This window comes from Antechinus flavipes, chromosome 1 (genome assembly GCF_016432865.1).
Source record: "Antechinus flavipes isolate AdamAnt ecotype Samford, QLD, Australia chromosome 1, AdamAnt_v2, whole genome shotgun sequence".
Classification (NCBI taxonomy): domain Eukaryota; kingdom Metazoa; phylum Chordata; class Mammalia; order Dasyuromorphia; family Dasyuridae; genus Antechinus; species Antechinus flavipes.
The window spans coordinates 507,123,335-507,144,659 of NC_067398.1; the positions used below are offsets into that span (position 1 = coordinate 507,123,335).

Genomic DNA, 21,325 nt, shown 5'->3' on the forward strand with positions numbered 1-21,325 from the left:
CAATTTGACCTACAAAAGAAAAAGCTCCACTATCTGTTCTTTCCATTGGACCCTTGGATATTGTCCCACTGGTGGCTCTTTCTTGATTTTTATGGTTTTAACTACTTTTTATTTCAAATAACCATGGAAACTCTAGATATTCAGTGAGAAGCATCTGTGGGGAAAAGAAAAAAAAACTTCTGGTCTACAAGTACATTTAAATCCATGAGCTTAAAATAACTCAATAATTTCAAATCTAGTGAACCATTAAGAAGTCAGCCTTTCCAAATGTCTCACCAATTTCTAGGGCCCTGGGAACATGGCTAGGTTTAGAGACTACTCAAGCCTTGTTCCCAGTGGTATCTCAGATTGTGCTTACCCAGAGATCCAGATGCTTTAATTAATAATGAGTTTCAGGCACATGCCCTTGAAAATTCAGATGCTTTTTAAGAGTTTTGACAAGAGGTCATGTCACCTGAGGGCAAAAACAAGAATTTTACCTCCCTATACCTATTGTTAGGTTTGCCAATTTGTTTAGAGATGACTTGTAGGTTCTGTATGTTTAAAAACAATCCCCAAATTTAAAAACAGCAAAAACAAAAAAGGAAATTAACAATTTTTTAGTTTTAAAGGGCAGGAGCTACCTTCTTGTCTATGGCACAATGTGTGTCCTTCATGAATTAGACATGAGGGAGGTGGTGTTTTTGTTTACACAGGCTTTCTGGATATTCATTAAATCTGTTCTAGGAACTTGTTCTTTTTTCCCTCCTCTCTCTCTCTCCATTGCCCTGAAGCACTAGGCATTAGGAGGCTTTAATTGCAGGTGGAGGAGCCACAGTGAGACCTTCCCTGATGCTGGCACCTGGTGCAGAATGACACAGTCCTACCATTCCCCTCCTGCAGGGTTCCCCAGTACATCTGCCAGTATCTGTCATTATCTAAAGCTTTCTTGTCAAAACCACGTATCCCCTTTAAGCCCACATTCCAGTAAGGGACCCTTGTCAGTTTCCCTGGCACCTGCAGACTACAGCACACCTGGCATTTAAATGGCACCGGAATGTGTTGTGATTGTTTTCCCTCTTTAATGAACTCACCGGAGGGACATTTAGCTTTTATCCTGTAGCCTGTTACCCAGCCACTCACATTTGTGCTGTTTGGGAGGAGAGTCAGAAATTCTGTTGTGTTGTTATACTAATCCATCTGCCAGAAGTCTTATAACCAAATCTGCAGGACTCCCAAAGGAGGCGTTTGCACTGGTAATTTAAGCTAATGATTTCTAAACATATTTAGTCAGTTTTATGAAGACCTCATTAGAATGTGACTGTTTATTAAAAATCCAAATGAGGTCTCACAGTCATTTAGGAAAATTATTGTTGAATTGCTCTGAACAGTTCCTATAACAGGTGATGAAATGTTTTGAAGCTAGTAGAAGTAGGGTCCAGGGACAGAAGGGAAGAGATACTTTGTCTCCCTCAAAATAGATGAATTTTAAAATATACTTTTAAGAAACGCTATCCTAGTCCCAATGGGATTAGACTAAGACTGTAATTATTTTCAGGATGTTGTCATAACGAAGGTAACAAAAGGAAAAAAAGGAAAACTTTTAAATGATAAGTAGCAGATATAAATTTCCAGAATCAGTTCTTCAAAATACAGCATAGAAAGGAAGATTAAGGCTCTAAACGCTTCTGAAATAATACCATGGTCAACATTTTTTTTCTTTTCCCAAATAAGCTAGGAATGTTGAGAGAAGTAGCAAAGAGGCAGTGTTATCCATTTTCATGTTTATGAGCTGGAAATTGTGATAAATTACACATTTGTATAATGCTTAATACAACAATGTCTTGGGGAAATGGTCTAATACATGGCGTAGTAGTACTATTAACAGCTGACAAATTAACATCTCATTGTAAATTATCAGGTGCTACATTTAAGGCATCAGTGTTGTATTTGAAAGGGGGAGGTAAATTATTTTTGCAGCAATTAGCAGAAAGTTTCCTCTCTTGAACAATCATTGCTGTCTTTCTCTAGATTTTTCACAAATCAGTTTTTTAATATTGTTCTGTGACCTGAGCTAATTACTACATACAACCTCCTATCAATGACTCACATCAATTAGGGACAATGCATTTTCATAATAACATCCTTCACAACTTGATAGGATTTGTTTGTCATTTTGTACTGTGCTGTTTGAGATGAATGGCTAAATTGCGAAAATATAAATTATGTTGGTTCACTATCCCTTGGAAGTCATTTACATCCAAGAATACCAAGTTCTCATAAGGCAGCATTGCCAATTATTTCTAGCAATAACAACACTGTTGGAGACCCAAATCATGGCATTAACATAAAGTTATAGGAAAATTGGAAGTGACCACTGTTAAAATAATTTTGTAACAATTCCCTCTCAGTTTTTACCTCTGAAGTGTTGTATGATGTGTGTATGATACCCAGTTTGTGGTTGAGTATCCAGAAAACCATGCCCTACTTGGCAAATAAGTTTTTGTTCCTCTCTGGGGTTCATTCCAAACTTTCCAGCATTCTTACACCAAGTCAAGCAGCCTCCTCAGTCTGGAAATTCACTCTACCCATGGCTTTTTCACACGAGGAGTACACTCCGTCCATTTGACCCATTCCTGTGATTGTCTGATTCTTCCCAGAACCTTTTTAATAATAGCTTTTTATTTTCAAAATATATGTGAAGTTTTCAACATTCACCCTTGCAAAACCTTGCAAAATTTGTTCCCAATTTTTCTCCCTCCATTCTCCCCACCTCTCCCCAATACAGCAAGTAATCCAATATATTTTAAATATGTGCAGTTCTTCTATACATATTTCCGCATTTATCAGGCTGCACAAAAAAAGTCAGATCAAAAAGGAAAAAAAATGAGAAAGAAAAAAAAAAAGCAAACACCAAAAAAAAGATGAAAATACTCTGCTGTGATCTACAGTCCCCACAGCTCTCTCTGGACACAGTTGGCTCTCTCCATCACAAATCTATTGGAACTGGCCTGAATCATCTTATTGTTGAAAAAAGACATATCCATTAGAATTGATCATCCCACAACTTTGTTGTTGCTGTGTACAGTGTTCTCTTGGTTCTACTCACTTCACTTTACAGTTCATGTAAGTCTCTCCAGGCCTCTTTGAAATTATCCTGCTGATCCTTTTTTATGGAACAATAATATTCTATAACATTCATGTACCATAACTTATTCAGCCATTCCCCAGGTGATGGGCATCTACTCGGTTTCCAGCAGAACCACCGTTTTCAAGAAAGCACCCAAGTCAGCTTTGCCTTCATTCCAGAGAATCACTCCTGATTCTCCAGTTTCTCTAATATGCCCTTGCAAGTACCTGATCTCACCAGCCCCATATCAACTTATTTTATGTGCCTTTTAGAATGTAAGCTTCCCGATATAGGGAGTATCTTTCCTTTTACTTGTCTATGTATTCCCAATGCTTAGTACAGTGTCAGGAAAATAGTAAGTATTTAATAAATAGTTCTTGATGTGACTTGATGTGACATCTTGATGTTTTGTGATGAGAGATTAAAAGATTCAGTACTCCAAAGAGTTTTTCTATAGCAACAAAGAATTATTTTACAATCTTTATCATGGCAGGCAGACATTCTAACAAAGGCATTTCCCTGACTGACTCAATAAAGGATATAAGGGAAAGACCAATTTTTTCCATAAGTATGACCATACATTAGTGGTAGCATACTTGAGGCTATAATAATACTTCAGATTATATTTTTAAAATTCTCCTATGCCCAAAGATCCATAGTTATAAAACTCTGAGAACATAAAGTGGTCATTTTTCCTCATCTTCAAAGGAACCAGAAAGCAGGGTTCTTGTTTAGAATGGTTTATATGACATGTGCTCTTGAGCTATCAGCTTTGGTGATGAATTCATTTTCCTTATCTATGAAATAGCTAAGGTCATTTTAAATTGTCAATTCTTTATAAAGGATATCACATTTTTTGGTTTGTCCCTTTGTCTTTTTAAGAGATCCATTGCATTTACTTTGAATAATATCATATTATTGACATTTTAAAACTTGAGCACTTTTAGGTCATTGAGTCCAGCTGCTTTCATACAGATAAAGAAAACAAGGATGAGGTGATCAATTGAGTGATCAGTCAACAAAGATCTTTAAAAATAGGGTTAATTAGACTTCATGTTGACCAAGTTATTGTGAGCATGAGATAATAGATATCAGAACCTAAAGGACTTTAGAATAGATGTAATATCAAACTAATTAATATAAGAATGTTTGTAAAGCACCTAATATATTGTTTAGCAACTACACTCTATTATTTATTATATTATTTTTAATTTTTAAGTATATTCCTTTATTATATATTATATATTTATTATTTTATATTATATATTATATAAGTGATTATTGACTTTCCATCCTAAGATCACACAGTTGTTAAGTAGCACAGCCCAACTTCAAATTATCATCTAATTCCAAATCCCATGTCCTTTGAGCAATATAACACTGAAGATAAAGGCCTTATATATAAGTGTGTGTGTATATATATATGAATATACCAAGAATCTGTGATTTCCCTAGGTAGACTTAAACTATTGTAGTTTGTCCTTCTTTCTTGAAGATGACCATGATAATCAGGAAGGTGATGCTATGACTTGCAAATGAATTGGTTTTAAGTGAGGGAGAACTGGACTCTCACCAGCCTCAGTCTTTTCTCTGGAGTCACATGAGTTGAGTGGCAAGATTATAGATCAGGATAACAAGAAATGGTCCCAGATGCAGCAGAAGGCCTTGGTCTTTGACAGTTAAAGGCTTTCTTGGGTCTCAGATTTTCTGAGGCAATGCTCATTCAGGGATTAATGCTAGATTTAAATTAACTTTATAATTAGTAGACAAATCCCGGAGGCACTTGTTAAATAACTTGCTCGAAACCACACAGCTAGTCATCTTCAGGGATGTCATCTGAACTCAGACTTTCTTGATTTTAAGTCCTAGTTCTCTGTCTATACCATTCTACTTCTTGTGATGAACATAGGATATTTGTCTTCACTTTTTCTTTGAAGTTTGACTCTAAAGTTGTCACAAGAATGAATTTTCAGTGGGGGTTTATGGAATCAGTCATATCTTCTCAGGCCCACCTATTGTTTTTCTGGTTTGACAGATTTCTCCCATATTGCCACCATCATTGTTAAGATGTTCTGTATTTTAGATGTTATACTATTTCCCTTTTATTGCTTCTTTCTTCCTTTTGTGTGACATTAATATAAAAATTTTGAGAAGATATTGAGATGAGCTTCCTTCAGGGTGCATACAACAGATGTGAAAGGTGGGGTACATTATTGACCCCCTCCATCTCTACATTTTTGGATTTTGTACCTCCTTTATAATTCCATTGATGGACTGAAAATAAGGCACACAGAGGACTTGAATATAATTACAAAAAAAACTATAGTAAACACAAACTACCATTATACAAACACACAAGATAAATTAAACTACAGATTTTCTGTTTTCTTTAATTCTGGAGAGGTAGAACCTCTGTGGTACATTTTCACTCTCTTTTTCTTCTTCCCTCTCTTCCTTTCCCTCTCCCTCCCTTACCCACCCATCTCACTTCCCCTTTCCTCCCTCCTCCTCTCTCTCCTTTCTTCCTCTTCCCTTCTCCCTTTCCCTTCTCCCATGTCTACTTAACCTAGATGATTCATTTTTTTTAGCATTTATTTCAATATAGTTTGACTTAAACCAGAAGTCCCTTACTATGAAAAAAGGGATGCCTTTTGGTTCTAATCTATATGAATTGTAAATTAGGATTTCTGAAACAATTCTGCACAGGCTATGTATAAGTTATCCTGGATTTTAAAATGAGCCATCTCTGATATTGTCATAGGAGCAGAATATTACAGGATCAAAGCAAATTTGAAGGTCTGAATAAAAAGTGTCTTTCTCAGAATACACTCTCCTGGGCTGCCCAGCTTCTCTGCTCAGTGTGCAGATCAGCTCTTTAGCATTCTCCTACCGAACCTGAGGCTGAGTGTGCCTCTGTGTCTCTCTTCATGGCCACCACTTCAAGCTTGTCACTTGCCTGCAGCGAAACTCTTTTGCTGCTTTTTAAACAATGAAACTGGCCCAGGCAAGCCCCTCATTATCATCCATTTCTGTGCCTGATACATTATTCACTGCATTCTCTCATCTGAACTGGGACTCCCCAGTTGGCTCTCCTTGCTTTCTTTAGCTTTAACTTGTACCCTGCGCAATGATCTTTGGGATACATAGAGTTGGTCACCTGCTTTGGGGTTCATAAGGCTTTAGGGAGAGGGAAGGATGGACCAAAATGTGTGGCAGATGGACAAGGGTATCTTGGGATGAATGCATTATAAACTAAGATTTTATCCCACTCCCAATCACATCTTTACCTGCTCATGCAGTGTACATCTGTAGTTTGTTGGCATTGTAATTGGTTGCAGTATACGATGGTCTCAAAGCTACAATAATCCTCTATTTCTCTTCTGCCCATATGAACATTTGAAAATATTTTTCTCCACTTCTTAAATGGTAGGTGTGGGCTGTCCTGTAATAATTACTGCATGGAAACACTCATTAGCTATTCCCCTTCTTGTGAGCCAACTTTATTCTCTTCCATTTCTAACTGCTAGCCTCAATTCTCTGTTGTCCCCTACCCTACAGGCTGAGGTTAGACAGCTGAACAGATGGACATAGATCAAGGGTTCTTAACCTGGGGTCCATGAACTTATTTTTTATATTTTCATAACTGCATTTCAATAGTTGGTTTCACTAGACTGCCAGTGGAGTCCGTGACATTAAAAAGGTTAAGAGCCCCTGGCAGAGTTTCTTACTGAGATTCAAAAAGAAAACGGCCAAACTAGTAAAAATAAACCACTCAATAGATTTACAGCTTTTTTATATCTCCTCCCAGCAAAGAAACAAGAAACCTAGTATCGTGGTGCCTTAATTAAAGGAGAAATTACAGTAATATTTTAATAGTAAATGTCAGCAGTTGAAGGAACTCTACAGTCAAGAGATCTGTCTATCTCTGCTACTGATTTCATCTTCAGCTACAGCAAAATCATGGAATGTTGAGACTAGAAAGATTGACTTTAAATATCAAATCTACCTCGCTGCCTCATTTTTACAGATGAGGAAATTGAGGCTCAAACAAATAAGATGACTCAAACAAATAAATGTCTACCCAATAGACATTTAACCTTCTTTTCTTAAATTATTTAATTGGCTTATTTAGTATTTTTACTTTTCCCAGTTAGATTTAAAACAATTTTTTACATTTGTTTTTAAAACTGAGTTCCAGACTCCTTCCCTTATTTCCATTTCCCCACCTTCTTAGCTTCTGTGTTCCTTTTGAAGACACTACCATTCTGTAACAATTGAGTTATTGTTCCTTACATTCATTCCCTTTTTTCCTTCTCACCAATACCAATCTAGTGAAAAGTGCTGGATTTGGAAGGTGAGGGTTGTGTTTGAATTCTCATTATTTATTTTTGTAAGCTTAAATAGGTTATTTTCCTCTCTGCATCTTCCTTTCTTCCTCTATAATGTGAGAGAGAATTGTATTCTCACCTCTACATCTCTTCCAGTTCTACAATGCATGAACCTACCATTAATTTAGGCTTTCATTACTACTTTCCTGTATGATAGTAATGCCTACTGCCTGACCTCTTGGAGCATTTCCTTCATCTAGCTCTCTTCAGACTTTTTTATCCTTTCTTATCTATCCTTCATTCTCTCACCAAAATACATTTCACGATGCCCCAAAATCCTTCATAGTGATTTCACATTGCCCACTGAATAAAACAAGAGCCCCTTGTAGTCAGACATTCAAGGACAGCTACAATCTTGCTCCAGCTTAATTTCTACTTTTATGTCATGGTTGTACCTCTTTATTCTTGCATAGCCAAAAGATAACAATTGTAAAGATGCTAGTGATAACTAGCATGTGTATGGTACCTACTATGTGCCAAGTGCTTTATAAATATTATCTCAGTTGATCGTCACAATAACCCTAAGAGGCAGATGCTGTTATTATACAGTTGTATAATTGTACAGTTGAGGAAACTAAGGCAGAAATCAAATGACTTGCCTAGTCACAGAGCCTCTGTGACTAATCTAAGAATCTAAGGCTGAAATTGAATGCAGGTCTTCCTCATTCTAGGCTCAGGACTCTACCAAAAGATTTGCCCTCCCTTTCCTCTGTGCATTTACTATCTCTCCCCTATCTGGAACAGATGCTTCTCTCTCTCTACTTATTGACTCTGATTACTCGATGGCCCCCTGCACTTACTGCAGCCCCTCGTAGGAGCTCAAGAAATGATTGTTATCTGATTGACTGACTGAATGACCTCTTCAAGTTCACATCACTTTCTCTTATATATGTGTGTGTCACAAACACACATGTACATATACAAATCGGTAAATATAAATGCATGTTGTTTTTTCATCATTAGATTGTAAGCTCCTTGAGAGCAGATTTTTTCCTATCCTCAGCATTTAGCTACAGAGTAGGTGTTTAATAAATTCTTATTGATTAATTGATCAGTCTTATGAAGCCTGAAGTAGATATGGTGCAGCTCCTTGAATACTTCTTGCCATCCTGTTTGATTAGAGATTTGAACATGGAAACAATAATTTCTGTTCTCAGAGAGCTTAAAAGCTTGCAGAGGGTTGATGATAATAATGATGATAATAGCTACCATGTATAGAATACCTTGAGTAATATTAGCAATGCTCTTATAGGACCAAATGAGATAATATATGCAAAGGGTTTTGTAATCCTTTAAGTGCTATATAAATTAAAATTATCATTACTATTACTATAGTGATAATAATTATTACCCCACTATTAATTTTAATATTCCTTAAAGTCAGAGATCATTGTTTTTCAACTTTTTGATTTTTCATAATAATAGTTTTTAATTAATAACAAGTACTAGACCCTATGCTGAACATTGGGGATACAAAAGGAATCAGACAATCCCTGCCTTCAGGGATTTTGTAATCTAATAGGGGAAACAACATGCAAACAAATATATACAAACAAGATATATACAAGTTAAACAAGTTATATATACAAAGGGAATAACTAACAGAGGAAAGACCCAGTCTGGTCAAGACAGAGCCTGGACTTGAGGTGGAAGAAAAGCTGATTTTCTTACTTTGAGGGATTTGCACAGGGTTTTTAATAACTCCAAGCTCCTCCCTGAATCACAGCTCTTAACAATATTCTTTCACATAACACTTTGAATCATGACATGCTACATTCTCTGGAGAATTAAAGTTCCACATGATAAGAAAAAGAAGTTTGCCTGCTATGGTCCAATCAAACATGATGTTTCCTATACTTGATGTTCCTTACAGAGAATTGTTCATCTGGTTCCACACATTGCAATGGCTGCAAAATGGCATTCTAAAGCATGCAAAACATTACCAGTAATGAATCATGAAGGAAAATGACATAAAATTACATTTGGAGATCTATGATCAGTATAAAAAAAAAAGTTTGCCATTGGCATCCATGCAGTGCCAAGAGATTTCTTCTCTCCCCATGGAGGATTTATGAGAAGACATGATGATAAGTGTATAGGATGAGCAGAAATGAATGGGCTGTAATTTTCATCATTGGAGAATATAATCACTCCTCTACCCTCCATACCCTAGTAAATTAAGAAGCCCCAGGAAAGTTCAAAAACCAATCACCTGGTCTGAATAAAATCTGCAATAATAATCCATAGTCCCTTCTTTTTCACCTAAGAAGTTTAAATATCAACTAGCCACCAGTTTCCCAAGAGTTTTTCATCCCTTGACTAACATAGATCAGCACTAGGCTTTTGGGGCCAGATGCATGGTCCTTCCATGATAATCCTACCATATTAAAAAACAAAATTAAAAAAATACTTCCAGACTTTATTCATTGGGAAAAGGTGTCTCACTCTCTCTGCATCCCAGTAGTGCACCTAATTCCATTCAGGATCTCAGTTGTCTAACTTGTGTACATCCTAACTACCCCCTTCATTTTCTGAATATCTTCAGTAAAGCTGGCTTACATTTATTGTCTTTATGTGCTTTGGATTTCTTATATGGGACTTGAATATTCTAAATCTTAATTAAAACAGATAGGATTAACCCTCATTGATCCTTTCTAGCTTCTATATTCTATTAGATATTATTGAAGGCAAAGGCATTTTGCTCTCAAGGAATCACAGAAAAACAAAAGTCACCTAGAAAAAGATTCTGACTCAGAATTTATTCTGTAAAACTGACTATCCTATGATATATTGAACAGCAGACTAAAAGAGGGGCAAAGACTTAGCTCTTAAGAAACTGGACCAGATTCCTGGCAGTTAGAAGATAGAACAGCTCAACACACTTACATGCAAAGAGTTCCAACCTTAACATCAGTCTTTCTGACATATCAAGGGCACACCTAGGTAAATAAGCTCTGGGCACCAAGTTTTTGAGCTTAGAACCTGTCAGGATAAAGGAATCTTGGTCAGAGAAAACATATCTGAAAACTGAGAAAGTGGTGCTGGAATAGGGCTGGGGGGAAGCTCAATGTGAGAGCTGACTGCAAAGAAGAGCAAAATAAGTGATTTAAAAAGTTGACTACAGAGGAAATTCATTGGATGATTTTCCAGGAGTTAATAGAAAGGAGCTATAAAAGAATTATGACAGACAGTTGGGACCAGTCCTTCCTGCTGGGAAGGAATATAAGAACTAAGGAAAAACTCCCTATCCTGAGAGTCTTATCTTTACTTCTGTAAATTCTTGGCTTTCTACTCTGACACAAATGAAACCTCCCATATGGATAACCCTTTGTTTTTTGAGATAAAAGATAATATGGATGATCTCTCTCCCAGAGAGACATTTTTTTCCTTCTGATTTTGTGGCTAAGAGTACAGCTCTGGCAGTGGATTGGCAGGGATGCTCTGTGCCTTTCTTTTTCTTTTTCTGGCAGCCTTGTGTAATAAGAAGTTAGGTTGAAGTCCCAGCCCCCACTACTTAGTGTGATGACTTTGGGTAAACTATTTATCTTCTCTGAGGCTCTGGGATAATAATATTTTAACTAGCCACTTCACAGGGTTATTGTGAAGATGAGTTGGCTTCAGAATCAAAAAGACCAAGTTTCAGGTTTTACCTCTGACACATACTGGCCTTATGACCCGGAACATATTTTCAATATGTCTCAATTTCCTTATCTGAAAATGGAGCTAATAATAGTATTTTTTATTAAAAATAATTATAAAGAACTTAAGCACAGAGCAGCTAGGTGGTACAGTGGATAGAGCACCAGTCCTGAAGTCAGGAGGACCTGAGTTCAAAGCTATGTGACCCTGGGCAAGTCACTTAATCCAAATTGCCTCAGCAAAAAAAAATAATAATAATAACTTAAGCACAGTGCCTGGACTATAGTAAGTAGTATATAAAGTTACTGTTGTTGTTATTATTATTGGCTATTATTTAATTCTCCAGTATTCTAGGAATTTTCTAAAACAGTAAATTACACAGATAATGTCTTATCTACATTGATAGAAAAAGTTCGTCACTTATGAAATAATAGACAGCTCAAAAATTTTAATTGTAAGTACTTTGAAAACTAGAAAACACTATATAAATTGTGAGTTGACATTATTAATAAAATCTCTTTTGGAGGGTTATTTATTTGGTAGATAGAGACGAACTGGGTAAAATCAATAAAAATGCTCTAATCACTATAATTTCTCAAGTTTTTTTTTAAAGTGTCTCTTTTCAGTCACTCTATATGCAACCCTATGTAGAAGAGTACTGTCATTATCTTTATTTCATGGGTGAAGAAACTGAGACCCAGAACATCTATATGTTTTTTTGCTGAGGTAACAGAAAGGGAGCCAGGCCCAAATCAACCCCACTATATATTGTTACTTAGCCTGAAAAATAATTTACTTCCTGACTAAGTGGTTCCAAAAAGACTACCTAAAAGGAGTAAACCATCTATAACCAAAGTTAGATCTCATGGGCTTCCTATTCTAGATTAAGGTTCTAGTAAACATGAAATATACAAAATGAAAAGAGATTTGGGTTTCATACAGCCTAGTTTCCTATTTTCTGAAGCTCCATATTTCTAGGTCATTCAACTTGGGTTTTATTTTCCAAGGTAGATTCTAAAATTCAAAGATTCTACTAATATATCTATATCTATATTTTTCCATCTAGGACAATTTAGGGCATAAACTACCAGAATGCATTGGTAGATACATATGGACATATATCTAAGTACTGATAGCATCAAATTAGAAACTATATGTGAGTTATGCCCAAAGATAATCTAAAGATGAACAAATGAGGGCAGTTGTCCCTATCTCTGAGGTGGAGGAATAGAATAACTGAAGGAGCCACCACTTTTATATTTCCAATGTCCACAAAAATGTCATGAGATAATTATTTTTAATGTTTTGCAGTCATTTTTATAATCTAGATTTCCACTAGATAATCCCCTCCCACCTAAAGAGCTGTTCCTTATAACAATAATATTTTTGAAAAAAGAAAACAAAACAAACAGAAAAACTGATCAACATATTGGAAAAAAAATCTGACATTATATGCAGTTTTCCATACCTGTGAACTCCTAACTCCTGCAAAAGAATAATGCAAGGTATCTTTCCATCTTTCTTCTTTGAAAAGTAGTTTATTGTTTATGTTTTCTCAGCTTTAAATTTGTCATTCTTTCCATTTACATTATCATTGAATATATTGTTTTCCTGGTTTTACTTTATATCACTTCTTGTCTTTCTATGTTTTCTGTATTCATCATGTCCACCTTTTTTTTAAACAGCAAAATAGTGCTCTATTACATTTATGTGCCACAATTTATTTATCCATTTCCCCAATTGACAAATATCTATTTTGGTACAAGGTAAAATACTACTGTAAATATTTTGCTGTATGTAAAACCTTTATTTTTTCAGTTATTTACTTGGGATATATAAAGTAGGAAAAAATTATGGACATTTCATACATTTTATTTGAATCATTCCATTTTCTAAAACCGATGCACTAATTCATAGCTCTACCAACAATGTATCAATGTGCCTGTCTTTCCACAAACTGTCCAATGTTGACTATTCCAGTAATCTTTTGTTAACCTCTCCCAATTTGGAACAATCTTTTATGAGGTTGTTAATAGTTTGCAATTCCTTTGAAAACTGTTTGTTTATGTGGATTTAGGTATTGAATATATGATTTTTCAACTGGGGATAGCTCTTGTTCTTGTACATGTCTCTGGTAGTTGAATCATTCAGTTATGTCCAGTTCTTCAGGACACATAGGAGGTTTTCTTGACAAAGATATTTCATTCTCCTGTGGAATAAGGCAGCAAGTTAGGATTAAGTGACCTGCCCAGGATCACATAGCTATTGAGAGTCTAAGGCCCCTATGATGCCTACTAATTTTTTCACTGTCTTGATGTTCCTATTATGGATCTTTTATTTCTCCAAATGAATTTTGTTACTGTATATGCTCTGTAAAATATCCCTTTTGTTTTTTGATTTGTATGGCATTTAAAATCCATTAATTAACTTTAATAGTACTGTCATCTTTATTTTATTGCTCTAATCTAGCCAGGAGCATTGAATATTAATGTAAACTTCTTGAGGGCAGTAACTGTCTTTTTGCCCCTTTTTTCTCAGCACTTTGTATAGTACCTAGCACATAATAGACACTTAATAAACATTTATTGAATTGAGTTGAATATTCCTCTAGCTATTAAGGATCATTTTACTATTGAATACAAACTAGTATTGCGTGTTCTTTGGCAGATTATTCCTAAATATTTTATGCATTTTGTAGTTCTTTTGAATGGATCCTTCATATCTATTGTTGCCTTCTGGATTTGTGATCATTATATAGAAATTTTGTTGGGATTTTGTAGATTTATTTTGTAGCTTGTAGCTAAATTGAAGCTATTATTTCAGTGTATTTTTTTTTACTTAATACTCTGGAATTTTCAAAGTGAGTCATATGCCATTAGCAAAGAGAGTTTTTATTTTGTCTATTTTATTATGTTTTTAATTCCTTTATTTTGTGTTATTGCCATTGCTAAGCTAGAACTATATCAAATAACAACAAAGCAAAATCATTCTTTCTTTACTCCTATATTTAATGGGAAAGCTTTTAGTGTTTTTCTTATGCATATAATGCTTACTTTTGGCTTTAAATACTTTTAATCATTTTTGCAAAGAGTCTTCTGTTTTCATATTGGTTATTCTCAGACTCTATTTCTTCTCACTTTTGAGTATTTTCTTAGACTATATATGTTTCCCTTCTTTAAAATTCTGTGCTACTCTTCTCTTACAATGTTTTCCTTAAAGTTTATTTTAATAGGATTTCACATGCATAAAAACAATGGAGATATAGTACAGGGGAGGGGTTTTATCTTATGATTTGCTTCAGACTCAATACCCTTTTAGAAATGCCTCTGAGATTATCTCCAGAATTAAAGATCTTCTTCAACTTAAACTTGTATGAATTGCAGTCCAAATAGTTTATAAGATGTGAAGCAAGGATATCCTAGAACTGACTGGTTGATGTAGTTTGTTCTTGAAGAAGACCAAAATGACATCACTATGTAAGAATTAAGTTACATTATATCTAATGTAGCTGATCAGACCAATATGAACTCAGAATGCTCTACCACAAGTTGGGCAAAAAATAGTCCATGTGCATATTTGGGGTTGATTTTCTAGATTTTAGTATCTCATGTTTCTTTTGAGCTATTTCAATTCTATTTTACTCATAAAAAACAGCACCTTTTCTGGTGAGCACATACCATACTGGGTGACCTTCCATATTCAGACCAGTTCCAAAGTTCTTGAGAGAAACCTTGAGAGCATCCTTTCATTGCGTGCCCTATGGGAGTTCTCCATACAATAATCTTTTTTGGCAAGGATATATTTGGCATTTGAAAAATGTAGCCAGTCTATCAGAATAGTAAGTACTCTCTGCTAACTCTCTGCTCTCTGAACTACAGATTCTCTAAACTATTTCCGAAGTCATTCATGCCACAAATATTTCTCAGGCATATACTGTATACTGTGCTGGACACTCTGAAAGACATACACACACACACACAAATATGGTCCCTATCATTGAGGAAGTTACAAGCTAGAAGTATGGAATTACAGGAGAACAAATAATTATAATACAAGATTGAATGCAAGTGCTCTGAGGCAAGTAGTATTTTGATAATACTCTGAGAGTTTAGAGAAGAAAGAGATTGCTTCCAACTAATTGGATCTAGGAGACTTCTGTGGAGTGTCTCAGAAGAGTAAGAAGAGGAACTGGGGTTGGAATGTTGGAATTCTTCAGGCTTGGTCAGTCTAATAAGCATTTTCCTTAACTTAAACTCTCTTTTTTTCCCTTTAATTAAAAAGGAAGGTCATGTGATCAGAAGTAGTCAAATAATATTTTGGTGTTCATCAGTGGAAACAGACTTGCCAAAATTTTTATTGTGTGTCTTTAAATTTACAACTATGAGTTATTACTATGAGTTATTATTCATCTTTGGTTTTCATTCTATAATGATCAGTTTCTTACACTGTTATATTTCTTGCACTATACTTTTTTAGTGCAATGGAAAGAGTACTGAATTTAGATTTGGTGGACCTGGTTTCCATCTCTTATATTTAATGTTTGAGTGACCTTCGGCAAATCTTTTAACTTTTCTGGGATTCGGTTTCCTTATCTATAAAATGAGGAGGACCAAATGCCTTGTGAGGCTTTTTTGCTTTAATTTCTGTATGATCTTATAATAAAACACAAAAGACATTCATAAAACAAAAAAAAATTCATAAAACATTTTTGTTAATTCATCCTGGAAAAGAGAGCGATTGATATACGTCTTGAAAAATAAACAGAATTTCAATAGGTTTGGATAGCAGATAGAATATGCCAAACAAGAGAAATGATATTTTTCTAGTCTGTTAGTATGTCATGAAATAGTCCTATTTTATTCAGCTGAGTAACATAAATTCTCAGTAAAATCTGTTTTTTAAGCTGTGATGATCTGAATTTTAACCTCTCATGAACTATCTTCCATTTATAACCTTGTTGCTATAGATCCAACTGCCCCATTACAATGTCATTCATTTCTCTTATAGTTCCATTTTAGATGGAGTCTATTGGACAAAATCATCAACATCCATATGAGTATTAGTATCTTATTCAATGTAGCATCACTCTGGGAAAATGGATTTTTTTTAATAATGTCACCATTATTTCAAATATTTTTGGAACTTTTCTTTTGCAATTACCTTCAGAATATTACCATTTTAAAAATAAAAATTCTTAATTGAGGGTAGATTTAAATTTTGGAAATAGCCAATATTATTTGGAGTTAGTTTTAGTGTATAAAAGTTGAAATCAAATAGTCTTGAATAAGTGGATTTGTTGGAAACCTGGCAAGAAACTCTTCTTGGCAGGAGCCCAGAGTTAACTGTATTTTCTGATCAAATTCAGTAGTACAGTTTTATGTCAAAAATAAAGCATGTTTGGAGAGCAACAAGGCTCATTTCTTATGTGGCTCTTAAAAAATCATCAACAACAACCAGCATTTATTAAAAATCTACTATTTGCAAGAGCCTACTATTTCAAAGAAGTCTCAGCTTATAATTACTTAGGAACTGTAGGAATTGTGTAAGAGTGACAATAACGCAGAATGATTGTTTTCTAGTACTGTATATCCCTTAGCAAAGTAAATATCATGCAAAGTAGAAAAGGGAATGAAGGGTAAGAAGCCATATTGTGGGGGAAAAATGATTCTGTCCTTCAGAAGGCATAATATTAAAAAAGAGAAAGGGCAAGTTATATAAGGTTTATAGTGTCTTTTTCTTTCAGCCAAACCATAAAGGCAACAGAAAGTTCTTGGCTAGGTAAGGCGTAGTAGGTAAATTTAGACAGCTACTTTTCAAGAATTCCCAAAGTGTTTCCTGAAGGTGATCCCCAGATCAGATAGGACTAGAGCTCTTTGTGTTCTTGAGTTTAAATGAGGAGTACTTTGGACTTGTGATATGATTCTGCAAGAAAATAGAGTTTGAATACAGAATGTAGCACTGAATAAGGCTGTAGCATTGAATAAGGAAGCCTGGTTGGAAACTGCTGTTGTCTAGAGCCCCACAGTACCAGTGCTTTATGTAGTGTTTTTGCTCCCTGCCATTCAGTATCTCCATCAAAGCCATACTCAGCAGGGCCTGTTGATGATTATAAATAAAATTGGGGTCAAAGTCTGCATGCTTTTGTCTCCTAATAGATGAATCCATTGAAAATTTGCTAATAATTCTGTTGCTATTATCTTCTTGCTTCCATTCTCTCCTTTCAAGGTTATGTTTATTGCCAAACACTATAAAGCCTCCTCTGGCCACAACAAACCTTCAATCATTTCAGTTGTTCATTTCCTCATAAAATAAATCCATCACTTCACCAGCTTTTGTATTAAACAGAACTTTTTGTAAAAAATCCAATTGCACTTTCTACCTATCCATTTGTAAGGATAGGCATGCTGTAAACATTATATTCAAAAGAATTCTAATGCTCATACTCCCAGTTAGGAAAAAGAGGGAAAAGATCCTGTGATGTTATAATATTTTGTTTGCTTTTCTTCTTGGCCCAAATAACTATGTGAATGAGAGGTTTTGATTTGGATAAACTTATCCCTACATTGGAATATTTTTCTTTAAGCAGAATGAATTTGAGGGAATGGAGGCAAAGTTAAAAAAAAAAAAAGTAGTACAAATAGAATAAAGAAAACACTGAACTTAAAATCGGGAGATTTGGATTCTAGTGCTGTGTCATTAACTGAGTGTATCACTTCTGGTATATAGATCATAGAATTATAAATCTGGAGCTGGAAGGGACCATAGAGGCCATCTTCAAACCCAATCTTTCATTTTAGGTGAGAAAACAGGTTCATAAAAATTAAGTGATTAGCTATCAATCACACTGCTATACATGTGTAAGTCAGGATTTGAACTCAATTCTTCAGCACTCCAAATCCAGTGACCTTTCTGTGATGACAGCGTATTTTAAAATCAGCCGGAGTCAGGAATTCAGGTTAAGGGAAAATTTTCAATCTTTATTCTTTGTGGAAGTCAAAGCTGCGACAGGAACTGGCCATCAGTCTCTCTTTCCATCTCTCTCTCTGCCCCTCTGCCTCCACCCACCAAAATCGTCATTTCCTATACAATGCTTTAGGACTTGCACAACAGTGGGTGGGACCAGTCTTTCTCCAAGCTTATATATTAATAGAGTATGGTCCAATTACTATTTAGCCTCATGTGCTTGGGACGTCAGTGCATCAACTCGAGCTTCAGCCCATTACACCTTTCTTCTCTACTTATTGCCTCTCCTAGCCTAATGTTTTCATCTATGAAATGAAGGGGATTGACTGGTTTCAATTTTTTCTTTTCTGAAATTCTGTCATTCACTGTTCCCCCCCCAACTTTTTTTTTTAAACATTTCTCCTTTGTCTAAGGATCTGCCTTTCATAATAATACCTTCCCTTCAGATTTTTTGGAACACTTTTCTTCTGCAGAAATAATAAACTAATATGATAAAAATAGGCATATTTTCTTTTCCTGACAATATTTTAAAATTCCCTAGACAGACCATTTTCATTCAGTTTAACATATTTCCTTTTGAAATAAATTTTATTGATATTATTTTATATTTCCTAAATTTTTTCATCATATCGTCAATTTTGCTCATTTATTTTTCTCTGCTTTTTTGTTAAAAAAAAAAGTTCTTTACTATCAGGGATGGCTCTTTGAGAGAGGATGACCCAATACAGACCTTCCCTTTAAGATGTTTACATAAAATTCCCACACTAATTCACACTATTAATACTACTTTTACCAACTAATTAAATACTTGTATCATTTAACATTGGTTTTATATATGTTCCTCTTAGCTTTTCCAAGATGTTTGAGTATTGTTGCAGTCAGGGACCATGTCTTTTGTTTCTCATTATTAACACAGTGTTGTGCATGTAACAGATGGTTAGTAAATATTGGATTCATTGATAGGTTGACTCATTTAAACAGCATAAAGGGGGAAATGTATTATAGCAATTAGGTGTTCCTTTTCACTGGATCCAACATGTTTTTCTGGAATCAGAGTCTGAATATCTTTTTATGATTAATGAGATATGTGTATGTGTGTGTGTGTGTATATATATATATATATATATATATTTTTTATAAAAAAGCCATCACCTTTCATGGATGCCATATAGCGAGAACATGACTAGAAGTAACAGTTTGATTTGGCAAAATCACAGAACAAAAGAGAGAAATGAAGCTCTCTCCTCAGTTCCACCACTACTTTCCCTTAGGAATTAATTCCAAACAAAAAATCCCATCTTCTACCAAGAAGCCTTTCCTAAACCCTCTTAATTCTAGATTTCATTTCTTAGTTATTTACTACATATGCGTTTTATTGCTTATTTGTACTTAGAGCATTTGTTTGCTTGCTATTTCTGAGCTAGGGAACTATCTTTAACCTTTTTGTAACCCAAGTGCTTAGCACATTTCCTAATACTTCATAGATGCTTAATAAATGTTTATTCACTGACTAAAGAGCAAGCCCTTTTTTTGTTGCCCAGAAAGGCACGTGATTAGTAGGTTCAACTTCAAAGGAAGAAAAAAATCCCTAGACATGAATTTATTCTTCTTATATTCAGTCATTCTTTAATATATAAAATTTGAAAGTTATATGTATAGTTTATCTCTTAAGAAAAAAATAATCATTTGACACAGATTCAACAAACTGAAAAGATGATGAAAAGGAACAGCTTTTTTTAAAAAATGCTTATTAAAGGGCTAAAAACAGGACAAAATCCTTGCAGGTTATTTTGGGAAATGGTCAGTCCAGCATTTTTCTGCCTGTCCAGGCAAATACCTCTAAACTAGAGAGGATGGCAGACTTTCTGGAAACACATTCTGGAAAGAAGCAGCTAAAATGCCCATAGTTCCTTAATTATAGTCTAATCTAAGACATCCAGACAGCACAAAGTCAGAAATGTGTGTTTCCCTTCTGAGCCAAGCAGTGCAGAAAAATCTCAGTTTCCTCTTATTCTTTTGGTTGCTGTTCACTTGGTTAAACTGATTGCCTTTGAGAATGGCAGGCACCTGTCTGAAAGAAGCCAAGCTAATGTTAGTAACACTTGGTGATCAGTAGCTGTGCCTCAACAGAGCCGGGGACTGCAGCTGCTTCCTGTTTCCTACGTGCTTTAGGCATATTTGCGTGGATCAGATTCCACAGAAGGAGGGCGCAGAGTAACAAGTAGAAAAGGAAAGTTAATGGGTGTACCAGTATGCCCGCGTCTGCTATCAGGTAGCTGTGCTGCTCCTGGGGTGCAGGTGGCAATATAAGCAGGCAGGAAAATGTTCTATATTAGACAAATCTGGGTGAAGCAGAAGTGTCTGGGAGGATTAGTACAAATGAAAGAAGAGTTCATACATAGTACCTGGCTTCAGGATGCCAAGAAGAGCAGCTACCTAGATGAAAAGTTAGCCTTCATTGTGTAGCTGAGGCTTTCTATTTTTTGTGACAGCAGAGTTTGGGGTAATTTTTCCATGTAGAATTTATTTTTAAAGTTGTGGGTTTGGCTTTGTTTATTTATTCATTTATTTATTTAGGCTTGTTTTGGTTTTAAAAGATAAGAGCAAATGCATCCAGAATCAGATGCTTCTTTTGGGGAAGGAGTCAGCAGGAATCATAAAATATGTGATAAAACTGTGATTTTTAATTTTCTTGTGTTTTGTTTAATGGTGCCTGAATTTTCTGCATGACATATTTATCAAAATAAAAAGCATATTATTTTAAAGAATAATATCTTCATATGAGTAAAAAAAGTTATGTGTATGATATATATACATATATAATATATATGTGTGTGTATGTGCATATGTGTATGTATTTGTGTGTTTCCTTTATCTGCTACTTACCTTGCCTAGACTCAGAGTCATTAAAACGTGAAATTCTGGGTACCTAATAAAGGAAAGAATCTAGTCCAATTCCACAAAATCATCATCATTCAAAAATATTTTAGAATACTTGATCTGAACACTTAGATAAAATATTTGTATCAATTCAGATGGCCTCACCAACATGCATAGCAAGGTCATGGTTAGTTTACTACTAGAATGTATTCAGAAGTTGTAGATATCTATCCCTTGGGATGTTTATGTGTGTATATATGTGTGAACATGGAATCCAGGACATATAGATGCATACACACACAGACACATACACACACATGCGCGTGGACACACACACATATATGTA

At 35.0% G+C, this 21,325-nt stretch overlaps 1 protein-coding gene across 6 annotated transcripts in view; it reads left to right on the forward strand.

Annotated features, from left to right (window-relative positions):
- Positions 1–21,325, forward strand: part of PTPRM (protein tyrosine phosphatase receptor type M) — a 966,854-nt gene that overhangs the window by 903,235 nt on the left and 42,294 nt on the right. The gene's annotated exons all lie outside the window — the stretch shown is intronic.